Source organism: Condylura cristata, unplaced genomic scaffold, assembly GCF_000260355.1.
Source record: "Condylura cristata isolate star-nosed mole 26May11 unplaced genomic scaffold, ConCri1.0 scaffold00006, whole genome shotgun sequence".
In the NCBI taxonomy this organism is placed as follows: domain Eukaryota; kingdom Metazoa; phylum Chordata; class Mammalia; order Eulipotyphla; family Talpidae; genus Condylura; species Condylura cristata.
The window spans coordinates 29,833,762-29,840,832 of NW_004567107.1; positions in this window are offsets into that span (position 1 = coordinate 29,833,762).

Genomic DNA, 7,071 nt, shown 5'->3' on the forward strand with positions numbered 1-7,071 from the left:
CTACTCCCCCCACCCCCGCACGTAGTAAAGCCTTGAGGAATCTTACTCACTTGGTTATTGGCATTCAATGTCCTTGATGGTAAAAGGCACGGGGGCATGGATTTATTGCCAAAATGCTTGGATTTGAGTCATGACCAACAACTTGCCTTACAGTTTAAGTTTTCTGTGCCTCAGTTTTCCCATCTGTAAAATGGCAATAATCAGAGCATGTACCTCCAAGAGGTGTGATGAAATTAAATCAGTTGATGTCTGTAAAAACACTTAAGACAGGGTTGCTACCGTGTACTAACTGCTCAATACATATCTGCTATTATTATCACCACCTTGGAATAGCTCCATGTGATCATTACAATGCAGTATCATTATGCTGTCCTCCAGTTGAATACTATCAAACCACTCTAGAGGCAAACATTAGCCAACCCTTTTGCTATTTTAGTTACTAAACACTTTGCTATGCTATCTAAGATGAAACACCTGGAGCTGACTAATGTCAGTCTAGACTAATGTGAGTTTCCAGGATTCGATTTTTCCAGTAATCCTACTTCTAAGAAACTTTAGATATACAAAGACAAGGCACAATGCAGTTCACTGTAGCATTTATATGGTGAAAAACTGGACACAGTCTACATGTGGAACTGTCTGAGAATGATTAAGTTAAGGCATGGCAATACTGCAGATTTTATACAGCCACGTAGAGGGGGCTTTTGAAGAATTTTTAATGACTTGGAAATGCTCATGCCTCAGTAGAAACCATGCTTCAAAACCGTGAGTGCATTTGGTAACTAGGAACATTTGCAGAGAAAAGAAAACTAGGGAAATGCTTTAACCCTCAACAGAAGGGTTTCTAAGAGTGGAAGAACTTTGTGATGGCTTTTGTTTACATTTTTTTACATTTTGGGGTGGAGGGAGTATCCTCAGGTCTTACAGATGAACACAAATTTTTTTTATATTTGGGGAAAACATGAAGTCATAAAATCAAAACATTTTATAAAGAGGCTTTCAGAAGACATAGAAGGACTGAGCACATGTTTCCTAAACTAGTATTTTTAGCCCAAAACAACTCCACATAATAAAGGCAGGTGTTGATGTTCTTCAACTTTGCTTTGGAAAGAGAAGATGTGAGAATCTCTAGTTTTAAAAATAAATGGACATAGACTACGGGGGATGGGGGATGCTGCTGGGAAGGAGAGCAAGGGCAGGTGTGAGAGGATCCCATTTGGCCTTGGCTAATCATAACCAGTCATTTTCACAAGATTGGGTAGACACATTGTTGGCCCCCAGCAAAGTGGAAGAGAGCAGTCTTTCAGCTCTTTTGGAAGAAAAAGAAAAAAGAAAACAAACAAACAACAACAAAAAAAACCCCTGAAGTTTAAAAAAGAAAAGATTAAGTCAAACAGGGTATCAGACAAATCCAAGTGGACAAGTAACAGAATTCCTGAATTCCCATGCCTCTGCACGCAGAACCCGGCTAAGAAACCTTTTGTTCCGGAAGCCTAGAACTTAAGCAGAGATTTCTAAGAAAGAATCAAGACTGAAAGGGGTCAGAGACACCATGGAATCCCAGTTTCATTTGCAGGCTACCTAGTAACACAGAGTAGGCCAGGCCTCACCCTTGGGCTGTGAGCTCAGGAGGAGAGAGAGTCTGGCAGGAACTACAGCTTGGCCTGAGAGGCAAGATTAATAAAATTAGGATTATTTACGATGTAGGAGTGATTTAATAATATTTTTCAAGAACCTGAAGGATTTATGTAGAGGAGCTGCTGTTTTAGTAACTAAACCCTTTTGGAGAGATTCCAAGATAAACCAGACTCATCTGGCTTCCGCCCTGGGCCCCTCCACATCTCCAGTTTCTCTTGGCAAGTTATCTCTCTACTATTCTGGAGGGCGATGGTCAAGGAGATGACCTTCCTGGCTGCTTTATCTACTCTTAACCCCACCTCAAAATAACTGTCAGCTTTTCCCTTTGTTCCTTAAATCTCAGGGGAAGAATTCAGAGGGGAGGGAGGTAGCATTTATTGAACTCTTATATGCCAGGAGCTAGCAGATGCACCACCTCATTTAATTCCCACAAACACCTGTGAGACAGGCATGACTTTCCAACTTGTTTGTTCCGGGCTAGAGGAAATTTATTCTTCGAGCAGTTAGTATGAGAATTCCTCTCGAGGAAAAACTGCCTTGGTAGGAAAACACCTTTATCACCCTTTTTGGGCTCTAAGATGGATAAGATGGGGTGAAGTGATGGACATTAAAGGGAGATAGGTGAATAGGGAAGGCAAACTGTGGGCTCCTCACTCAGAAAGAAGAAACCGGAGGCCAGAGGACAGCAGGATAGTGGGAAGAGACTGTTAGGCTCAATATGCCCCACTCTCAAAAGTCTAACTTGACACAACTAGTAACTTTGTTAACCTCATGGAAGGCTTGCTGAATTTTCTGAATGGGTTTGTTGGCATAAGGTGAAACAGAAGCCCCTATGTTTCACCTGAGATGGTGACAGGTGGTACCAGAAGGGAATGTTTTGTAAGTCAAAGAAAATACAAGCACATCTTGGAGGTATTGAAGATTTGGTTCCAGATCATTGCAATAAAGTGGATTTCTCAATAGTGAGTCACACGAATTTTTGGGTTTCCCAGGGCATGTCAGATACGTTTATACTATACATCACCATACCGAGTATGCAGTAGCATTGTCTTTAAAAAAAAAAAAGTACATTCCTTAATTTAAAAATACTTTATTGGAGTTCTCCCAGTAGCCACTCTTTTTTCTCTTCCAAAAGTACACCAAAGTGATCTCTGAAAATGGTTTGCTAGCTATTCAACTGACCAGAAAACCCTACAAAATTATGCAAATCAAGAGATTCAAATCTCTGTGCTCATTTTAAGATCGCTTGTGAAACTTCCCAGGTCATGCAGAGTAGTCGTATCCGAAAAGCCACCAAGTAGGCGAAGGATGTCACTTCACAGCAACACATGCCCATCTGCCCCTATAATGTTGACATCAGTGCCCTTCCCCCACTTCTAATGTTGGCCCCTGGAAGTGTGCCCAGGTCAAGCTGTAGGGCTGACTCAGGGTTCGTGACCCAAGTGCTGAAATTTTACTGCATGTTCTTAAATATGCAGCGAGTAATACTGAACTAAAGAATTTAAATGTAGACTTTTTGTCCACCCAGCACATTCAGGTGAACAAAAATCCCCAAGATGGGGTACAGAATTGACAAAGTTCACAGGGGGACCCATACATAAGCTCTCCCTGACACACTCAGATGAATCTTACTGGAATGAATCTTACTGGAATAAGAGAAGGTTACACAAACATAGAAGATATACCAGAAGAAACTAAAGAAACCAAAACTCAAGACCCAGAGATAAATGCAACATAAAGGCAAAGGAAAAAACTATTTCTACAAAAAGCGATATATGTCATCTGAGCCTTCAGTAGTAAGCTTATTACTGGTAGAGGGTCTTGTAAAAAATACAGTGCCTGTGAAGTACTATAAAATGAGGTCTGTCTATGTTGCCCTACCCCTTAAACCAGCTCTGGAATTCCTTCACAGTCTAGCACCTACCTTCCTCTTCAGTGCTCTCTCATTGCTGCTTCCTCTGCTTTTCTCCCCTTAGACAAAACTCAGTGACTTGCTGTGTGATGTAAATGTCACATCCCCTCTTTAATTCCACACAGTCCTGTCTACTAGAAGAGTATATGCTGAATCCTTCCCTCTCCCTTCACCTTCTCTCCTTTTAAGATTCAACTCAGAAATACTCCTTAGACTTTCAGATCTGCAGGGTGATTTCCTGGCCACTTCCCCACTTAACCTGAATGCTGAGCTCCTCTCCTGTGCTCACACAGTCCCCCATGGTTAAAACCTAAATGACCATTCATTGTCAGTCATCTCCATTGGAAGGAAGCTGAGTCTGCAACAGCGAAGAACTTCGTAGGTCGGCACTGAGCAGCTTCCATGTACAAGTTCAATTTGTTTACCTCAATTTTCCATATGGAGGCTAATTTGTCTAACTAGTTGCTAATCCACTCATTTTTGCCTCTTCACTATTTTCCTGTTTCTCCTTATAGTTCCTATTCCTGGATCTTACATTATCAGTTCTCAGAATGGGGTGCTAGTCCAACATCAGTTTGGGAGAAATTCAAGTTCTCAAACCTTCCCCCTCCTCTGTTATCAGAAATTCTGTGGGAAGGGCTGGAAATCTGTGTTTTCAATAAGGCCTCCAGGAGCTTCTGATGTGTGTTAAAACTTGAGAGCCGCTGTCATGTAAGAAATTTTTATTCAGTAAGTTGTTGATTTCACCAGACTATTATGGGGTTATGTCCAATTTGGAAAAGAAGAAGAGTTACTGAGGAAATGACAAAAATTTTTTTAGGCTGAGTTTTTTAGAAATGGGATTTCATGGGCCCTCTCTGGTGGTGCAGTGGGTTAAAGCGCAGCACTACGAAGCTGGTCGAGGCAGCTACAGTGTGATTTTGATTCCCCACACCAGAAGTGATCCACATGGTGCAGTAGGCCTCTCCTGTCTCGCCCACTGCTCCCCTCAGGAGTGTATTTCAGTTAATCTGCCTGTTCTGCTCCTCACTGCCCCTGCACCTCTGGCCTGGACCCCCACTCTGTATGCAGAAAAAAATAAATCTTAAAAAAAAGTGGAATTTCATGGCATGATATTTCAAGTAGGTGATTATTTCAAAAGATCTCCTCCATGTGCATTTAAAAACAAGATTGATTCTCTTTTGCCTAGCTCAGTGTGTTTTGCCTCTGGTCTTGCTGAAGGACATGGGTTTGGAAAAGCTAACCTCACTAGCTGCTTTTCACTGATCAGATTCTCAGATTCTAGGGTATTCTATATATTATGGAAGGAATAGAAGTAAGGGAGCAGGGCGTTATTGCTAGGGGACTTTGGGCTTTCAACTCACAAGGAAGTTTATACTGTTTTCCCTGCCTTGTAAGTTGAGTCTTTGCCAGTCTATACTCATAAAAAGAGATGAACAGGACTTTTCCAGAAAGGTAATTGTTTGTTTTTAGGTCATAAAAATGAATCCTTGCTTTGTTTTCAAAGGAACACGCTCTTCATCCAATCTATACAAACTGAATGACAAGTAGTTGAGGTACAAGATCTGAAAGATAAAACTTCATTTATTGATTTTTGGCCTAGAGCTGAAACAATGGGACAAAGGAGCAGCTTGTTGGTATAAGCTCTATAAAACACAATAATATTAGGCGTGTAAACAGAAGAAAATAGGAGAGGCTTAATGAGATAAATTACACCGAGTCACCACATTAGAGATTAAAATATTCCGAGTAAGCAAACACTAAAAGGTCCAAAAGAAAGGACAAGAATGATAACTTTAAATGTGGGAAACAATGGGTCCTTCTATCTAGGTTGCTGCCTGACAAGAGGAGCTTTCCAGCCTGCCTAAGCCAACTGTGAGCGCCCATTAAGATCCTACTTTGCATCAAAAAAAAAGAAAAAAAAATCACCCTATTGTCAAACCCCTGGCAGACAAAGCCAACACATTCTTTTCATCCCTGTTCTTTTTTCCCCCTTCACAATTGCAAAGCAATCCATTTTGCTATATAAGTCTGTGAAGGGAATAAAAGCTTTCACAGGTTTCCAACTCTCTATTTGTGTTCCTGAGATTTGTTGGCCTGACTTCCAAAGTGTGTGCGCCACTGTTCTCGAGCTCAGGGGCAAACAGCCAACTTATCAGTGGTTAAGATTGTTCATGTACCTGTGTGAACAGCAACATTTTCACAGCTTTCAACCCATTTGAACAATTGAAGTACAGCACACGGATCTGTACTATTTAAACTAATAGCACTTCCAGGTCTCGAGATGATATATACCTATACAGTCATCGTTAACAACTATAACTATGAAAAGATGAAACTTTTTCAAAATGTCGAATGAGGAAGCTCTTCCAAAATCACACTTCCATTATCTTTCTGGCAATGTGGTGAGCACAAAAGTCAGTGAACATTTACAAAACAATGAAACAGTAAATGATTATAATATTAACAGTAAATAACCAGGTTACCATACCTGGCTCTAGCTGACAGTATTATTGCCAGAAAGGTCGCCATGTGAACTTGTCAGGAACAACCTTTCTCAGAGTTAAAGCTGAGCCAAGCTATTTTCAAAATAAACTTTAGGTGGTTGTTTTCAAAAGTAATATCCATGCATTTGTCATGAAAAATATTCACAATACTTATAATATTAAAAAGAAAAGACAGCCTGTGATTATAAAACTTTCGTAAAGCCAGTTTGACTTCCTTCCAGTCTTTTTTTCTCTATGTATATTAACGCTGTATAGTATAAAAGTTTCTACACAAGTATTAGCCAAGTCAGTATCACATTATGATGTACTAAGTATATGATTATATGACATGTTTTATCCCACTTAACTATTGCAAACATTTTTTTGCTGACGTTCCAAAGCAAAGGTTGTAAATGGGTGGGTGGCAAGCAAATAGGTTTAATTGTCGTAGGGTGTCCAGCTGCTCAGAGATGAGGAATAGCTAGCTGATCCCAGTGACAAGACCTGTGCCCCTCTTTCCCTGCAACTCTTACAACCCCTGTCGTCCCACATCTGAGATTATCAGTGACTACAATTTCACTTGCACTCTTTTAAAATTATTCTTAGTGATAGAACTAAAAGAAAAGTCATTCTCCTTTAGTGGACATCTCCACTTCATGTACAGATTACATTGCTCACTTTCCTTACTGCCTGGTGTCCAGATTTGGGATCCTTTTGCTTAAGCATGTTTTTGTAAAGGCTTTAGAAAATTTGGCGGTATATGACTTCTATAATCAATTGAATCAAATTACTGCTCCTAGCAGTCAAGTTGTTTCTCTAGTAGTTTGTTGATGTCATCAATAATAATGGAAGGATCACCTTTTTACATAGGTGTAAATAATAAATTCCTACAGGAATTGCTTTTGAAGGGGGGGAATATTTTCAAATTTCCATACTTAACTTTTTTTTTATTACAAAAGTTTATTTTTACATCATTTTGTACATTTTTTTTTTCCATCTCGATTGTAATCCCCACGGGTTTCCCATCACCAAATC